The sequence below is a fragment of the Schistocerca gregaria genome, chromosome 9 (assembly GCF_023897955.1).
Source record: "Schistocerca gregaria isolate iqSchGreg1 chromosome 9, iqSchGreg1.2, whole genome shotgun sequence".
Lineage (NCBI taxonomy): Eukaryota > Metazoa > Arthropoda > Insecta > Orthoptera > Acrididae > Schistocerca > Schistocerca gregaria.
Genome location: NC_064928.1, coordinates 110,685,166 through 110,705,024, shown reverse-complemented (window position 1 = coordinate 110,705,024; position 19,859 = coordinate 110,685,166). Strand labels below are relative to the sequence as shown.

Genomic DNA, 19,859 nt, shown 5'->3' with positions numbered 1-19,859 from the left:
CATTTAAGCGCTGTGTGGAGGCGGGAGTTGTGCTTGCTGTGGGCGGTCCGGCCGGAGAACGACGTCCTCCGGTTCGGAGACTTGATTCCCCGCATTTGCGGACGGTATGTCCGACGCTTCCCCGTCGGAGGTTTCCATCCTCTCGTCGTTTGAGCTGCTGCTGCGGCTTCGCCGTCTGTTGCGCCGCCTTTTGGCTTTGCACGCCGGTTGCGGCTGCTCGTGCGACTCCTTCGGTTCGTCGTCGGACTCCTTCAAGATGCGGGCGAGTTTCGTCACCTGCTTCTTGATGGCGATCTCGCGCGCCTCCTTGTACGAGGTGGGCGTGGACTCTGCGCTGGGCTCGGCCTGCTGGCTGCCGTGAATGACAGCCTCAGCTGACGGCTGGGCGGCGGCGGCGCGCGTCACCTTCACCCGCTGGGCTTCGGGGGACGGGGCGGCCGCCAGCTCGGCCGCTATATTGGACAACACCTCTGTGTCCCCTATCACAAATATAAATCAGCAATTTAAAGATTGCAACAGTATTTTCAGCAGCGTGAGAACAATGAGAATAAGAATAAACATATTAAAATAATTTCCGGTACCGGGAATCGAACCCGGGCCTGCTGGGTGAGAGCCAGCTATCCTAACCACTAGACCATACCGGACATTGAACGTCTATTTGTCACACCGCGTGTGTCACAATGCTCCGGCGGCAACGGAGGAGCCACCTCCTTACTTGGCCACCGCCTTCGTGCCCTCGCGGTAGGATGTCGGGCGGCGACGGCTCGGCGGCCGGTAATCCTTGGCTACCTGGGACGCACAATAGCGAGCGGCACACGTGTTCACAGGCGGGCAGCCAGCCGTTCTGATAGCAGCCTCGAAAAGATCTTGAAGTCGCTGTTCAATAACGTTAAGGGGCGATAATCGCGGATATGATTCCGTCCCTTCGGCTTATGGATGGGGACAATCAGTCCTTTCAAGAACGGTGCAGGCAACGGTATACCTGGGGACATCAGTTCCTGACAAATTGCAACCCAACACGGTACCAACGGTTGTTTAAATGCTCGATAGAACTCTAATGGTAATCCATCGATTCCTGGTGATTTATGGGGAGCACCTTTACCAATGGCGTCGAGCACTTCCTCTTCTGTCACTTCTCCCAGTAAAGTCGGTACCATGTCTGGTGAAACTGTACCGTGGACATGTGCTGAAACGGCGTCTACGGTCGTCATATCAGGGAGCACTGCTGAATAAAGTTGAGGCTTCTGCTATTTCTGCTTGTTCTGCCACGTGTCGTCCGTCGTCCGTTATCATGTCGGTTACCAGTGCCCTACAGCGCCTCCTGCATTCTAGGAGCACGTGGTGCATAGATGGCCTTTCTGATTGTATCATGTCTGGAGCATGCGACCGTATAACAGCGCCTTGTAAATGATGGCGTGCTAAGGAGACGAGCTGCGCTTTCGCGCGATTGACTATGATCTGTCGGTCAGGTGAGGACTCCATAGCAAGACATTCCCATAGGACGGTGTAATAGAAGATTTCCGTGCTCCTCCTCCATGCCACCGCTTCCCGGCCGTAAGCCATGAAGGTGCGCCTAAGAGCAGGCTTCGCACATTCAATCCACCAACTGAGGGTCGATCGGTAACGACCACAACGCTGTAAGGACGAGTTCCACGACTCTTCGATAGCGCCTTTATGTGCCGGCTCGTCCAGATGGGCGACGTTCAGTTTCCAGGAGGGCCTACTGCGCCACACACGTGCAGGTTGGAGGGCAATGGCGCAAATATAGGCTGTGTGGTCGGTGAATGCAGTGGGCCAGAGCTCTGCTCCTCTCGTCACCGTCGAAAGGGTGCTTGTGACGTAAATCCTGTCTAACCGACTTGATGAATGACTTGTATAATGGGCGTATCCAGGAGCTGGGCCATGGATGTGGCTCTACGTGTCAATCAGGTGGAGGTCACGCACTAGCATCTCCAATTCCGCACACGGGACGTGATGTGGCTGCTGATCAGACAGAGATAATGTACAGTTAAAATCTCCTCCGATCACCATATCGTCTAGGCGGCCAATAAATAGACGCGTAATATCTTCCGAAAAAAAGCGGGCCCCATCTCTCCGTCTCCCTGATCCTGAAGGGGCATATACATTGATGAGTCGTACACCGTTGACAGTTACTGCCATGGCTCTTGCACTCGGTAAGTACAGTACGTCCGTAGCCGCCAAACCGTCCCGTAGCAGAACAGCCATACCACAATCGATAGAAGAGGCGTAGGAGATGTGGGCTGTATATCCGTAGATGTCAGGGAAGTTAGCGACACATACTTCCTGTAAGAGGGCCATGTCGACGTCCGCCGCATCAAGCGTTGTAGCGTAGTTTGTGTGGTGCCCTTACCGCGTTGATATTGATTGTGGCAAGGCGAAAGGTGTGCTGCCTAGCCGCTTCACCTAGGGTAGACGCCATGGCAATCAAAGCTAACCGCAAGAGATGCCGGACCCACCAACCCCGTTACAAATTATGAGTCTTTCACGCTAGGAGTGGTATCTCCAATGTCACCCCCTCCCCTGTCACCCGTGCCCTCTTCAGGAAGTTCCTCAACATCGTCCGACCACAGTGGTTGCAACACGATGCTGTGTAGCTGATCGGCACCTAAATCTCCCGCACGTACGTCGTCTTTGGTAGAGGTAGATGGAGCGCCATCCATCGACGCGACCTGCTGCATCTGTGGTGCAGGAAGTAACTTGGCACTCGTGGTATGGGCAAGTGAACTGTCTACACCACTTAGATCCTCAGCAGGCAGAGCATCCATGCCGTCTGATGAGATGTCACCTTCTTGACCGGCCGTGTGTAGGAGGCAATCGTCAGAAGGGGTCCGCCGACGTCGCTTCCGTCGTCGAGGCGAACGTTGTTTTCGAACGTGGACATCCGCATCCGAATGTGGGAGGCAATCCAGCGACGTAATGTAAGTAGGCTGTTTAGGTATTTTTATTGGTAACGCCGCCGCCACGTAGCGCTCTGTATGAAAATCACTGGCTGTGCCGTGTGCAGTCTGTGTCTGGTCTGCGTTGTTGTCTGCCATTGTAGTGTTGGGAAGCGGCAGCTGGATGCTAACAGCGCGTAGCGTTGCGCAGTTGGAGGTGAGCCGCCAGTAGTGGTGGATGTGGGGAGAGAGATGGCAGAGTTTTGAAATTTGTAAGAATGGATGTCATGAACTGCTATATATATTATGACTATTAAGGTAAATACATTGTTTGTTCTCTATTAAAATCTTTCATTCGTTAACTATGCCTATCAGTAGTTAGTGCCTTCCGTAGTTTGAATCTTTTATTTAGCTGGTACTAGTGGCGCTCGCTGTACTGCAGTAGCTTGAGTAACGAAGATTTTTGGGAGGTAAGTGATTTGTGAAACGTATAGGTTAATTTAGTCAGGGCCATTCTCTTGTAGGGATTATTGAAAGTCAGATTGCGTTGCGCTAAAAATATTGTGTGTCAGTTTAAGCACAGTTTTGTATAATTGTTCAAAGGGGACGTTTCAGTATCACCTTCCGTTAGGAAAGCCGCGGTCGGGACCATGTTCGCATCCACGTCCATCGCGTTTTGATTGTTACGTTGCGTCTGGAGTCCGTGGGACTGTTGCTGGTGTTGTTGCTGTGGAGGGGGCGTCCTTCCTCTTCCTCCCTTGGTACTTCTGGGGTCGATGGGTGTGTCTGATCGCCCGTTTCGACCTCAAGTATCGTGCGCATCGTCGTCTGAGCGTACGTGAGGGGCAGGATTCTCCCACTGGTATCTGCGTAATTCGACGTTGTAAGCAGCTCGACCGACCATGGCCTTCCTGCCCACATCCGGAACAGACACGCGGCTGACTGTCGTACATGATGATTGCACGATAACCACCGTTGTTCAAATAGGACATCATATGTTTCTTGAGCTCAAGCTTAATTTGGTGCACACCATTTTAGACCTTATACGTCGAGAAAGTTTGCCACTTTTCTGCAACGTGGTTGATAACATTGCCGTACGGTCGGAAGGCGTCCTTGAGAACTTCCTGTGGGACCTCGAAGGGGAGTTCAAAAACCCTCACAGTCCTTAGGCCCATGCCTGCATGACCCACCGTCACTGCACCGATATGCCCGTAAGAATGTTTGAATCTGAGAGAGTTCGAGTATTTAGACACCACTGTCGCGCAGACATCTGCACTGGTCATTTTAACATAAACCACGCTCGCCGATGTAGAAAAATGTATTCCGACGACAGTCGCCGGATCTAAACGTAGATCGTCGCTTATTAACTGTTCTATTTCATAGGCTCGAGGACGCGCGTGATCTGGTTGGAAAGTAATTTTGATCGTATCGTGGCGCCCATGTGTGTGCCATAGTCGCACCGAACTTGGAACTAATACAACTCGCGCCGCGAGTAGGTAAACACATGCAAGCGCTCACGGTCGCACACGGCGGGGCGCAGCGGACGTCCTCGCCCCACCGCAACCGAAAGCAGACTGACCGGCCGGTAAGCCATTTTTCAGATTTCTTTCACTCTCGACGTTTCGGTTCCATACTAGAGTATTATTTTTTGGATGATATTTCTCACTTAGGCCCTGCTTACAGTACTTTCCCGCCACACACACACACACACACACACACACACACACACACACACACACACACACTTTTACCTAGGACTTGGCTCGTTCAGCAGTTACGCTTTGTACATTTTGACAAATATCTTTTAGTGTGCTCAATTTTATTGTGACAACCCACGAAACGTGGTTTGACTGAACTTTAATAACTTCCCAAAAGCTGGGACACCGTAATTGTCTATCTATGCTATGAAAATATAACCGTTGTAAATACTTGCATTGTTTTTTTGTTGAATGACAATACTACGATTTCAAAAATTTCACACAGTGACTTACATACTTGACAGGTAAACCTGAAGATCCGATGTGAAACCGGTAGTTGCGAATAAAGCACCTTCATACAGCTATGCGGGATTAGGAATCATCTCATCATCTTGAGTTTTTTATTGTTATATTTACGACAATCTGAATGGTTATTGAGTACAGAGTGTTGTTACGTTATTTACAGTGTGTCAGGTGTTCATATTAATCTACTTTACGACATTCTAAACAAACAGGACGAAATTTGTTGAATGGAAAATTTCAACTGAAAAAATAAGTTGGTATTGCAAAAATTATTCTATTTCAGCTCAGCACATTTCTGTGTAATGAGGTCGCTTCCTGTGTGCGAATGTCGCTCTCAGGAAAAATATATATATCAGCAATTTAAAGTTTGCAATGAGAATAGGAATAAACATATTAAAATAATTTCCGGTACCGTGAATCGAACCCGGGCCTGCTGGGTGAGAGCCAGCTATCCTAACCACTAGACCATACCGGACATTCGTTGACTGGGTTCTACCTCGTGTATAGTAATATAAATTATGATCATAAATTAACGATACATGTAGACTAATACAAATTTACACTTGATGTTACTTCTAAATAGCTAACTATAATGTGTAGAGCGACTATGAACTCGTTATGAGAGTTTCACAGTGTGCTACCCTTATTCTGATCTCTGGTTAGGTGCTTGGCGAAAGCTGAACTGCAATCTCTTTCAAGAAAATTTCGTTACAAGCGATAGCTTCTCCGGGTGTGCACGGAAAAAAAATCTGCCAGCGTACATTAGCCGTTAAAGAGTTTGAGAAACCTAGTGGAACGTCACCTATTATTATATAGTCTAGAATAGACCAGTACTTTGTGTCACTTGTCATAAGTTTTTACGTATTAACAGAATAACTCTCACTAACGAAGTTTTTCAGCTAAGAAGATGCAGATGAAGTTCGTAAATAAAATGTGTGTGTATATTATTGGCGCAATCTAAAGCTGACACTCCAGCGGTGGCTGATGGAAATGACCTTAATAGCATTTACCGCTTGGATTGTGCGATTAGTATAATGTTTTTCTGTCTGGCAACTGACCTTGAGATGTAATACAAACCACATTGTTTTTGGTATAGACTTGAAAAGTGTTAAAAAGGTCACGGTACCATTATTGTAATATTTGCTCAAATTCATACTTGCAAGAATACAAATTTAAAATTAATGCTGTATTTACAAGTATTGAAATCTTTTACGTATAGAAAATGGAACTGCGATGATTATTAAACTATAAGCACGAATTGCATAGTGGAAATCCTCTTGCAAACCACGTTAAGCTGTAAGATTAACATTTTAGCAGCAAAGTGTAAGACCTACAGTAATCTCATTAAAATGAAATAGGCCCCACTGTATCCTTCAGTATTTTTTATTCTGCTAAAGTGGGAGTTGCTAATTATTATAAAACAGTGGTCGTCAAACTGCGGCGCGCAGACCCTCCTCCCCACATCTCTTTGCATCACTGTCCACCTGCTCCCTCTACATCTCTTATCCCACACTCTCTCTTTCCAACTCCTCCTTCCCTAATTTCTCTTTGGATATCCTTCTTCCCCTTCTTTATATTTCCTCCACCTTTCTCTGTTCATCACCACCTCCTCCTCCTCATTCTGTCTGTTCTTATTTATTGTTACCGCAACAGAACCTTGATTGTGAATAGAAGTGAAAATGAATGGGTAAGTCAGCTGCAATCATTCATACATGGGGTATGAGAGAGACCCTTTCGGCTGCTGGAAGTGTGAGGGGAGTAGCTTTAATGACGGTATTTCGCATGGTTTCGGACCAAGAGAGGTGGCCCAGGGGTTACCACACTGTACTCGCATTCGGGAGGACGACGGTTCAATTCCGCATACGGCGATCCTGATTCAGGTTTCCGCGATTTCCCTAAATTGCTCCAGGCAAATGCCGGGATGGTTCCTTTGAAAGGGCATGGCCGACTTCCTTTCCAGTTCTTCCTCAATCTGTTGAGACTGATGACCTTGCTGTTTGTTCTCTTCCACCAAACAATCCAATCGCATGGTTTTAATCTGCGAGGAGGTAGGACTGTAAGGTTTCGCACAAACACAACTTTTCTGTTTTCTATGACAAAGTGACTGCAGAAACAATAAAACAGCCCATGTTCACGGCAGAATTTAGCATGCTCTTTCTCGCAGCCAGTTTAACGAAGTATTTATTGTATAACATGTGTATAGATTAAGGGGTTCATTAAATCTGAGCATTTCCTTGAATTTAATAACAGAAATCCGGACAAAAAGTGAAAACGTTGAGTCGCAGGCACAAAAACAAGAGTGCTAATCAAGAAAGCTTACGGCCAAAAACCTTCTTCTGAATTAGTCATATGTGTGACTTGCACTTGCATAAATGTGTGTGTGTGTGTGTGTTTAATTCAGAAGGCTTTTTGGCCGAAAGCTTAGTTTTCACAATACTTTCCTTGAATTGTTGTGAATTTAAACAAAACAATTTCAGTTAGATCACGAATTTGTTGAAATGAAATTTTGACAATAATTCGCAGGTGTGTTAAACGCGTTCATCGCAACGCTTGGTGATGGTCGATTTTTTTTCTATCTTGTTTTCTGGAAAGAAAAGAATACTGCTGTACAACGCCCGTGGGGAAAAACACGGCAATTAAAGGTTATCCCACACAGTTGCAACGCTGGCCTTGTGATTTACTGATCGTCACTGCGAATGCAAGGCGAACCTGTAACTGGACACGCTTAATTGAAATGGTAAGTCGATTGTAATCAGTGGTATTCTTGGAATTAGAATATCCTCGCCTTTGAACTTTCCTTTGATTATCGTTGTTCCAATCACGTTGTTCATCAACTTCTTAACAGCGAGTTTTGCCCCATTTCATAGTTTCAGTTGGTTCACATTGCGTAACATAATACTGACGCGACCTTGAGCTGCAAATTGTGCACTAACATTCTTGGCAAATGCAATGAATTCAGGACTTCACTTGTGTTGTGGTTGGCACGAGAGCCAACCGTGTTAGTAAAGGAGGCCGAAATGCACGCGTTTTAGCTCACGCAGGCTGGCGTGAGGTCTGGAACATGACAAGGGAATTAGAATTGAAAAGAACGGGCGTAACTGGTGGAATACTTAACTTTAATCCATTAATGACGAACGTCGCTCTTGATGGTACATGATTTATAATATCAATAGAAACTGATCATGGCGCCTTGCTAGGTCGTAGCAAATAACGTAGCTGAAGGCAATTGAGAGCGTAATTTGTCAGTGAACCATCGCTAGCAAAGTCGGCTGTACAACTGGGGCGAGTGCTAGGAAGTCTCTAGACCTGCCGTGTGGCGGCGCTCGGCCTGCAATCACTGATATTGGCGACACGCTGGTCCGACGTATACTACCGGACTGCGGCCGATTTAAAGGCTACCACCTAGCAAGTGTGGTGTCTGGCGGTGACACCACAACTTGGATAACTGAATACTTCATTTGGAAATCTGGAACGGTAATGGAATCGATTGAATCAAGTGAAAGCAATGGCCAGCGACTGAACATTGCACTTTTATGTTCACATCGTCTACTTACTTATTTTTCGCTGCGTAAATGTCTGGTCTGCACAATCAAACTTGTTTTTTTTTTCTTTTTTGTTACCTGCAGCAATATTAGGGAACACTTTCGTGATCTTCTTTCGATGTCACGATCTGACAAAAATTGCAGGCCGCAGTGGCCGAGGGGTTCTAGGCGCTTCAGTCTGGAACCGCGCTACCGCTACTGTCGCAGGTTCGAATCCTGCCTCGGGCATGGATGTGTGATGTCCTTAGGTTAGTTAGGTTTAAGTAGTTCTGAGTTCTAGGGGACTGATGACCTCAGAAGTTAAGTCCCATAGTGCTCAGAGCCATTCTTTTGACAAAAATTATGTGGAATCGAAATGAGGTCAGTGGAACCGTCAACAGGTATTTTTCCATTGCCAGTGTCTAATAATTGCTTGGAAACACTGTCAAACTGAACGTCACACCTTTTTTTGCCATGAGAACACGTGACAGAACTGTCAAACCGACCGCCAGATTTCTTTCATTGAGATTTTAGTACAAAAATATCGAGATCTCTTACTTTTCCTGTGGATTCTCCTCCTCTTGACAATCAGGAGTACAACGATAAAAAACAATCAGGCAAATCGGTCAAGCCTTTCTGAAGTGATGATCTTTCATACATTCGGCAATTGATTTTTATTTGTAAAAATGAATTTGACAACTAACAGCTGAATACAAAACGTCGGTTAGCGCTAAGAGTTTCGCAGTGAGTAGTTCTTTCGCTAAGAGTTTCGTAGTTCTCCTGCTTAGTAATGCACAGAAATATTTAAAGATACAACAGCATTTTAATTTTTGCTTAATTTTAATCGACTTCGGTGAATTCTGCCGTGAGCTAACTGAAGCTGGCCGCTCACCTCAGGGGCAGAGGTGTAAGGAAGGATACTGTTTGCGTTAAGGAACTGACGGGCGCGCGCGATCCGCACCGATCAGTCGCTGTGGTGTGCACTGACACGAAGTAACGTGGGTTCGTGAATGCGCATCACTGACGGACACATTCAAATGCGATACATATTCGTACGAAGGAATATGAAATTAAATTAAGGCTACTGTAATGCGAGCTCGGTTCAAAAGTTCCGGAGCAACAAAGTTCGTAAATGCGCGCCAGTGGCGTGTTGGAGCGAAATGCTGTTTAGCATCCCTGCACACGCCTGTGTTTAATGTGTAACTGTTGGCAGTTTCATTGTTTGTCTGTTATTTTTCAGTGCTGAACAGAGTAGGACGTTGTGCCGAGCACACTTTGTGAATTTCCAGATGGCAGAGTTAGAGGAGCAACGCGCCTGGGTTAAATGATGCGTGGAACTCAAGGAAACCTTTACAGAGACACACCCAATGATGCAGCAAGCCTACGGTGATCGGAGCTTAAGTCGTACTCGGTTTAAAAATGGCCGGACGGAAGTTAAAGTGACCCTCGTTTAGGACGGCCTTCGATCTGTACCGACAACGCTCTTATTACGAATGTCAACGAAACTGTGTACGCCAATCGAAGACTGACTGTCCGAGAGATCGTAGAAGAATTTTACCATTTCAGATGGATCATGTAAAGAAATCTTGACACAGCATCTTGGAATGCATAATGTTGCCGCCAAGTTCTGAAACGTCCCCTTGGAAAAATTACAAATGACTATGCTTAAACTGACACACAATATTTTTAGCGCAACGCAGTCTGACTTTCAATAATCCTACAAAAGAGTGGCCCTGACTAACATTAACCTATACCTCTCACAAATCACTTACCTAACAAAAATCTTCGTTACTCGAACTGCTGCACTACAGAGAGCGCCACTACTACCAGCTAAATAAAAGATTCAAACTACTGAAGGCACTAACTACTGATAGGCATAGTTAGCAAATGAAAGATTTTAATACAGAACAAACAATGTATTTACCTTAATAGTGTTCAAAAGTCATTATATATATATATATATCAGTTCATGATATCCAATATTACAAATTTAGTCTTTCTGATGGACACATGTCCAGATCGTCCGCTCTCAAAATTCCGCCATCTCTCTCCCCACATCCACCACTGCTGGCGGCTCACCTCCAACTGCGCAAAGCTAAGCACTGTTAACAGCCAACTGCCCAACAACAACGCAAACCAGCCACAGACTGCACACAGCACAGCCAGTGATTTTCATACAGAGCGCTACGTGGCGTTACCAATAAAAAAAAAAACCTTAACAGCCTACTTACAGTTCGTCCCACAGTTCACGAGTCAATACCAGTGAAGAGCTTTTGGATCGCGCAATGGAGAATGAGATGTTCCTTAAGAGAATCATAACTGGTGATGTGAGTCTATGGTTATGATGTTGAGAGCAACGCTCAAATTTCACATTGGGTTGGGTTGTTTGGGGGAGGGGAACATACAGCGAGGTCATCGGTCTCATCGGATTAGGGAAGAACGGAGAAGGACGTCGGCCGTGCCCTTTCACAGGAACTATCCCGGCATTTGCCTGGAGCGATTTAGGGAAATCACGGAAAACCTAAATCAGGATTGCCGGACGCGGGATTGAACCGCGAGTCCAGTGTGCTGGCCACTGCGCCACCTCGCTCGGTTTCACATTGGGTACAGAAAGATTGTCCAAGACAAAAAAAAAACCTCCCGCTTACTGGATTTCGATATAATTGACCATGATCGCGTACACCTAAAGAAATGTGACAGTGAATAAGGCTACCGTTACCCAACGAAAATAATACCGGTTATTAAGAGGAAATTGTACAACCTACGCTTCTGAAGGAAGAGTCTGTTCTAAATACTAAATGAAACAACAAGTTTACTGTTAGCAGTCACCGTTTTATTTATTTCGACAACGCGTTTCAAACGTTTAAACCTCCATCATCGGGTGGGTTTACATTAGTTGGTATGACATTTGGCTCTGAGCACTATGGGACTTAACAGCTGAGGTCATCAGTCCCTTAGAACTACTTAAACCTAACCTACCTAAGGACATCACAAACATCCATGCCCGAGGCAGGATTCAAACCTGCGACCGTAGCGGTAGCGCGGTTCAAGACTGAACCGCGTGGAACCTCTAGAGCTCTTAGTATGACATTTGTGTGTGTCTTGTATTACGATTTTTTGGAGGAACTTGTGGTACTGCCTAGTGGAGAAACAAGACACTATTTCAGAACATCGTTTTGGATTCATCTGACAAAAATTAAAATGACATGTAAATAAGTAAACTAGAGTACCTCCAGTGATCACAGGTTCCTTTCGCTGTCGTAACATATCACATGTATAATGTCACATCTGTAAACAAATGTGGCGTCTGGAATCTGCTGGTTGCAAGGTTCGTATAGCAGAAGAGAAGACATAATCGCAAAGTGCAAAGAATATACATCGTAACAACATTATTACAGAAATAATTGTTTAAAGCTTTTGGAGCTGTTTGTTTTGAGGTGTCGAATATAGGGCTTATGTGTGTGTACTTCAGGTGGCATATAAATCCAATGCTGACAAGTAAAAGCAGCTTAACATTCGTACTCGTTTATACAATCAGGTGAAATGTTAAAATGGCTTAAACTTCATACTTTTTAATAACAATCAGGTGACATGATACAGATCTGAAGTACAATAATCATATTGGCTACAGCAGTAAAATTATACACAAATGATACAATTTGATTGGGACTAATAGACACATGTGAGAGGGTGGAGGCAGAGGGAGAGGAAGAGAGAGAGAAAGAGTGTGTGTGTGTGCATTTTAAGAATGTAGGCAGTTGCTGAAAACAGAGATGATACTTTTGTAAATATTGTCATTTAAGATGGATTCCGGTTGTTTCGTTTGGTGTTTGTATAATTGGAGTGTTTCGAAGATGACCAGTTTTCTGCCTTTTGGTTGGATGTGTAGGATGCTAATGCTTGTGTTGTTAACATGGTGTTTTGTTTCATGTAGGTGGGTAGCTATTGCTGATTTTTATTTTATTTTATTTTTTTAAAGTGTTGCCATATGTTTCTTGAATCTAATCTCAAATGATCTGCCTGTTTGGCCTATGTAGTAGCAGTCACAGCCCAAACATTCAATTTTGTACACACCTGTGTGATGAAGTGGGTTTCGTGTGCCGATGTTGTGGGGTAACTTCTGACCAAACTTTTTGTCTTTACAACACACAGAGATTTCATGTTATACCAAATATCCTTGACATTCACGGTACACTGATGAAATGGTCGTACGGGAAAATCCCCACTTCATCGCTACCTCGGAGATACTTGGCGCGCCAACTATAATGCCACGTTCAACTCACTTAAATCTTGATAACCTGCCATTGTAGCAGCAATAACCGATCTAACAATTGCACCATATACTTGTCTTATATATGCGTTGCCGACCGCAGTTCCGCTGTCTGCCTGTTTACATATCTCTGTATTTGAATACGCATGTTTATACCAGTTTCTTTGACGCTTCGGTGTGTTTCGATAATGTACTTGGTGCGCCAAGAAACCAGCCAATTGTCGCTATTCTGATATTTTGCGTATATACTGGATATTATTGTACATATTGTAATATTTTCTCAACTTTTCTCCGTATTTATTCTTTTCGTCATACTTAGTCTTAACTATCTTGAAGCATTCGTCCTAGCTTTGATAACGTTGCATATTTCTACAAATACTTTCTATCTTATTTCTGCTACTACGTCTTGAAAGTAGTAAAATTTCATCACATCTCCAGATTCGTCTTCCACTATTCTCTGAACGGATTCAGGTAAATGCGGCCGCATCCGCTATGCAATTTTCTGTACCTTTTTACGTAATATGTGTCATAATTAAATCGCTGTAAATAGAGAGACCATCTGGTCAATCTGTCGTGTAGTAAATGACACTCTTTGAGATAAGCGAGCGCCTTATGGCCGATGTGAATTACCACTTTTCGGTCCCACAAGTATTATCGAAAGCCTTTGGTCACATCTGCACGTAAACGAAGTTTTGTTCCGTGTCCTGCCATCGGCAATTGTAAAATAAACAGGTAATACGTGAAATCTACTCAATGTGCTCCAACTTTTAATAAAAATCACATTATAGTCTTAAATTTTAAAACTCATATAAACGAATAAACAAACTGACCAGCCAGCAAAGTTTGCGTCTGGCTTTGACGGCACTAAACTCGTTGATATCCTCATAGTTCAGACGATTATCAGTTAGGAGGTCAACTTCGATGTGAAGAATGGACAAGGCGTTCAATCTCTCCTCAGATAACGTAGAACGTAGGTACGATTTCAATCTTTTAACAGCCGAAAACGAGCGTTCTGCTGAACAATTTGTAAGTGTAATACATATAAATATTCTAAGAGTAATGTCAACATTCGGAAACACGGACTGTAACCTCTCTTTTGCCGGCCGGGGTGGCCGAGCGGTTCTAGGCGCTTCAGTCTGGAACCGCGCGACCGCTACGGTCGCAGGTTCGAATCCTGCCACGTGCATGGATGTGTGTGATGTCCTTAGGTTTAAGTAGTTCTAAGTTCTAGGGGTCTGATGACCTCAGAAGTTAAGTCCCGTAGTGCTCAGAGCCATTTGAACCTATCTTTTCGTAAAAATTTACTCATTTCGACTGGTATATCGCTGATCTTAGAAGATTTCAAAAGTTCCACGAAATTTACACATTCACTAGGGAGAGAAGGCTGTAAACCTGTGTCATATGACGCTTGTAGTTTTCTGCACGTTCAGCAATATCGTCAGGTGAACTGTTGTTAAGGTTACTGAAAACTGTGGAGTCCAGCAGTGTTCTATAGCTTTCCTTCCTCCTCACTAATTCGGCATACAAGTTGTCGAGTACTGGGAGAAATGTTTCAACTCGAAATTTTTTCCTACTTATCAGAGAACCTTCTTCAGAGGCCGCTTCTTCGCCATCAAGAAGTTTGCGTTTTCGTGACCTTTTATAGGTGTATTCATAGTCTACGCCAGTCGCAATCTCCATGGATTTGTTTTCATAATAGTCCAACATGCCACGAATAGATGCAAAAAGTCCTACAAGTGATTCATATAATTCATGCACTATTTTAGTATCAATATTTACACTTTGGAATTTAAGTTAAAAATTATTCACAGTTATCACTAATGCCACATTGTAAGAGAATGTCGATCGTTGAATCATTGACACACAATTCTGCTGGATCATCACTAACGAGATTATTTCTTTTTGCAATGACAGACTCGACACTTGGTTTTTCAATTTGCTTTACTTCATTTTTAACTTTTGTTTCCCCTGTATTTACCTCTTTTACAGCAGCTACAGTGTCAGAAACATCATCCGTACTACTTGAAGTCGAACCAGCAGTATTTTTTGCGAAAAATTTTATCTACTTTGCCAAGCGTTTTTAGAAAATTGAATTCTCGTTCTCGCATTTCCTTCGATAATTTCCGAAATGCCGCCCCACTGAATTTAGCACATTATCTTTTTTCACTGCTATTGATGTTAAGGCACTTATAAAATTGCCAACCAACAGTCAAAACAAAGGAACAAATTTGTAAAAGAAAGAAAAGAAAGACTGTATGGGAACGGCTTATTATTATCGGACGAATGTTGTAACTATCCCCATTAAATTCCACATAGAGATATATTTCTTAGTTAGTCACAAAGGTGTACGCAGCTTGGGATACAGAACAGAACGAAAAACTAACATGGAGTTTCGGCAGAGCAATCAGAATCCAAAGATGGTGTCAATCGTGGTCGGTTCGACCTACCGACGCCACAACTGTATCCAGTTCCAATACACGGCACACGAGCACAAAGATTTTTATTTTAAACACGGAGCTATGAACTGACCAACTCTGATTACTCGACGCAACTGTGCTATGAAAGAACAACAATGCACAATAATTTAATTTCAATGTCGCCTGTTTCTGTGTTGTCAGTGATCAGTAGAAGCACACTTCCCGGCTGGAATTCGCGTCCTAAAGAAAACGGGACAGTCCCTTTTTTGGCTTATGTTTCCCGCGTCACCGCAATTTTAGGTGGGACGCAAATATGTTCCGAATATTCTTGACACTGTCTTTCTAATTTAAAAAACAAATAATTGTTGCAGTTTCTTGCACTGAGGTGTGCTGGATCGACTCGTTATCCCACTTATTCTTATAACATTTTAGCGGATTTTGTGGGCAGAAAAGACAGGCTGTAAAGTTTAAGTAGTCTTGTTGGCAGTTGATGTGGTGTGTTGTCATTTGTGTAAACACTGCTGTTATGTCTACATGCAAATGCATCTTCTGTTGCAACATAAAATAAAAATAACAATAACTTTTCCTCGAAGAAAAAAAGCTTAGTTAAGAAGATTAATATAAAATTTGCAATACCACATACTATTGAATTTCACAGAGTTGGAACTTTGATATCGTTCCGGCTGCAGCACAATAAATGAGACAAACGAAAGTTGGTTTCTTCTTCTTTTGCGCCAAAAAAGCAAGTAAGTAAATAAATAATTAAAATTTTTAAACTGTTGTGAAGTGTATTTGACACATTCTGCTTATGTTCTTTTCGTATAATCATCTACATATCTAGATGCACGTGATTACTCTGCTATTCACAATAAAGTCCCTGGCAGAGGGTTCAATGAACCACCTTCAAGCTGCCTCTCTGCCGTTCCATTCTCAAACGGCACGCGGGAAAAACGAGCACTTAAATTTTTCTGTACTAGCTCTGCTTTCGCTTATTTTATCGTAGTGTTCATTTCTCTCTATGTAGGTGGGTGCCAACAGAATGTTTTCGTAATCGGGGGAGAAAACTGGTGATTGAAATTTCATGAGAAGATCCCGTCGCAACGAAAAACGCCTTTGTTTTAATGATTGCCACTCCAATTCACGTATCATTTCTGTGACACTCCCATATTTCGTGATAATACAAAACGAGCTGTCCTTCTTTGTACTTTTTCGATGCCATACGTCAGTCCCACCTGATGCTGATCCCACACGGCACAGCAATACTCAAAAATCGGGCGGACAAGCGTGGTGTTTGCAATCTCTTTAGTAGACCTGTTGCACCATCTAAGTGTTCTGCCAATGAATCACAATCTTTGGCTTGCTCGTCGCACAATATCATCTATGTGATCGTTCCAATTTAGGTTATTTGTCATTGTAATCCCTAAGTATTTAGTTGAATTTACAGCCTTCTGATTTCTGACTTATGGCGTAATCGAAATTTAGCTGATTTCTTTTAGTACTCGTGTGAATTACTTCAGACTTTACCTTATTCAGTGTCAATTGCCACTTTTCGCACCATTCAGAAATCTTATCTAAAACATTTTGCAAGTCGTTTTGATCATCTACTTTCAAAGACGGTAAATGACAGCATCATCTGCAAGCAATCTAAGACGGCTACTCAGATTGTCTCCTTTGTCGTTAATATAGATCAGGAACAATAGAGGGCCTATAACACTTCCTTGGGGAACGCCGAATATTACTTCTGTTTTACTCGATGACTTTCCTTCTATTACTGAGAACTGTGACCTTTCTAACATGAAATCACGAATCTAGTCGCACAATTGAGGCTATACTCCGTAGGCACGCAGTTTGGTTAGAAGACGCTTGTGAGGAATGGTGTCGAAAGCCTTTTGGAAATCTATAAATATGGAATTACTTAATGAGTATAAAGAGCTAATATGTGTTTCACAAGAACGATATTTTTTGAAACCGTGCTGCCTATATGTGAATAAATCGTTTTTTTTTTTTCGAGGTACTTCATAATGTTCGAATACAATATGTGTTCCAAAACCTTACTGCAAGTCGACGTTAATGATATAGGCCTGTAATTCAGCGGATTACTCCTACTTTCCTTTTTGGGTATTGGTGTGACTTGAGCAATTTTCCAGTCTTTAGGTACGGATCTTACTGTGAGCGAGTGGTTGTAAATAATTGCTAAATATGGTGCTGTTTTATCAGCATATTCCGAGAGGAACCTGACTGGTATACAATCTGGACCGGGGCTTTGCCTTTATTAAGTGATTTAAGCTGCTTTGTTATTCTGAGGATATCTACTTCTATGTTTCTCATCTTGGCAGTTGTTCTTGATTGGAATTAAGGAATATTTACTTCGTCTTCTTTGGTGAAGGAGTTTCAGAAAATCGTGTTTAATAACTCTGCTTTAGTGGCACTGTTATCAGTAACTTCACCGTTGTTATCGCGCAGTGAAAGGTATTGATTGCATCTTGCCAGTGGTGTGCTTTATGTATGACCAGAATCTCTTTGGGTTTTCTGCCAGATTTCGAGGCAGAATTTCGTTGTGGAAATTATTAAAAACATCTCGCTTTGAAGTACGCGCCATATTTCAACTTCTGTAAAACTTTGCCAATCTTGGTGATTTTGCGTTCTTTTAAATGTGGCATGCTTTTTTCGTTGCTTATGCAACAACGATCTGACCCGTTTTGTGTATCATGGTGGATCAGTACCATCACTTATTAATTTATGGGGTATATATATCTCTCAATATCTGTCGATACTACCTCTTTGAAAACATTCGACAACTTTTCTACACTTATATGATCAGATCGGAAGGAGTAAAGACTGTCTCTTAAAAGCCGTTAAGAGCATGTCTATCAGTTTTTTTAAAACAGATATACTTTGTGTTTCTTTTTGATGGTTGTATGTGTTGCGGTATTCAACCTACCAGCAACTGCCTTGTGCTCGCTAATCCCTGTATTCGTCACAATACTCACTATTTGTCCAGGATTATTTGTTGCTAAAAGGTCAAGTATGCTTTCGCAACCATTTACGCTTCGAGTGGGCTCATGAACTAATTGTTCAAAATAATTTCCTGAGAAAGCATTCAGTACCATTTCGGATGACGTTTAATGCCTGCCGTCGGCTTGAAATGTATAATCTTTCCAGCATATCGACGTAGATTGAAGTCACCATCGACTATATTTTGTATGAGCGGGATACTTATTTGAAATGAGACTCAAATTTTCTTTGAACTGTCCAGCAGCCATATCTTCTGAGTCGTGGGGTCGGTGAAACGATTTTCAGGTATAACCTCTACCCATACTATTTCACACGAACTATCTATTTCAATTTCGCTACAAGGCAAACTACCTCTGACAGCAATAAATACTCGGCTGAACTTATTTCAGGCTTTAGCCAGCTCTTTGTACCTACAACTATTTGAGCTTCAGTGCTTTCTATTAGGGCTTGGGGCTCTGGTTCTTTCCCAACACAGTTACGACAATTTACAACTACAATACCAATCGTTTCTACAATTACGTTACTGTGTTTTACCTGCCCGCTTTCAGACGGACTTCCCTTCTGTGGTTCCCTGAGACCCTCTAACCTAAAAAACCGCCCAGTCCCTTCCACACAGCCCCCGCTACCCGTGTAGCAGCCTGCGGTGTGTAGTGGACTCCTGACCTATTAAGCGGTACCTGGAAACCCACCACCCGATGGCGCAAGTCAAGGAACCTGCAGCCTACACTGTCACAGAACCGCCTGAGCCTCTGATTCAGACCCTCCACTCGGCTCTGCACCAAAGGACCACAGTCGGTTCTATCGACGATGTTGCAGATGGTGAGCTCCGTCTTAATCTCTGAAACAAGACTGGCAGTCTTTACCATTCCTGCTAGCCGCCCGAAACCATATAGAATCTGCTCCAATCCGAGCGACACACGTCATTGGTACCGACATGAGCCACCACCTGCAGTTGGCTGCACCCTGTACTCTTCATGGCATCCAGAAGCAGCCTTTCCACATCCGGAATGACACCTCCCGGAATGCACACTGGCTTCCTTCCACTCCTTGGCAGCCATGTTCCTAAGCGGCCCCATTACATACCTAACGTTGGAGGTCTCAACTACCAGTAAACTCATCCTCTGTGAATGCCCAGACCTTGCAGGCCGAGAAGCTTCCTCTGGATCAGTGTGGACTACAGCATCTGGCTCAGACATCGGCAGCCACAGATAACTCCCAAAGCATATTGGTAAAACGAATCGTGGAGGTTCTACGATCAGCCCCACGCATAATATTTCGCTGCCTGCCAGACTTTGGAATGATCTCCCACTCGACCACAGGTGAGGCATCAACCTCAGTGCAGACAGTATCTGGGGCAGCCACAGCAGTAGACTGATCGGAGTACATGTGGTATGAGCCCGACGTCCCTCGCTTCCTCGTGTTCGATCCCCAACAGTGACACCCCTTGGGAGCAGCCTCAAGCTGTATGACAGAAGTCCAAGCAGCCTGGAGCTGTGAGCGAAGGGTTACCAACTCAGTTCGCATCTGTACACAACAATCACCGTTCCTATCCATTACTGCAGTCGCTCCTGTTTGAAGCTCGTAAAAGTATATGACAAGTGAATGGTGTACTCACCTTAGTAGTAGCGGAACTTGAAGTGCTGCTCTCGCTAGCGGTCTAACCGACATGTGTTTAAAAATGTAGAACATTCCTAGTAGCAACGTGTTTTGTTAAATGAGGGTAATAAAATCAAAGCTCA

At 43.7% G+C, this 19,859-nt stretch overlaps 2 non-coding genes across 2 annotated transcripts; both read right to left on the bottom strand.

The window, feature by feature from the left end:
* Nucleotides 1-572: 572 nt before the first annotated feature.
* Nucleotides 573-644, bottom strand: Trnae-cuc (transfer RNA glutamic acid (anticodon CUC)). Its single transcript has one exon. It is a non-coding gene; the product is annotated as a tRNA-Glu (tRNA).
* A 4,656-nt stretch (nt 645-5,300) lies between these two features.
* Nucleotides 5,301-5,372, bottom strand: Trnae-cuc (transfer RNA glutamic acid (anticodon CUC)). The gene has a single exon. It is a non-coding gene; the product is annotated as a tRNA-Glu (tRNA).
* Nucleotides 5,373-19,859: the final 14,487 nt, after the last annotated feature.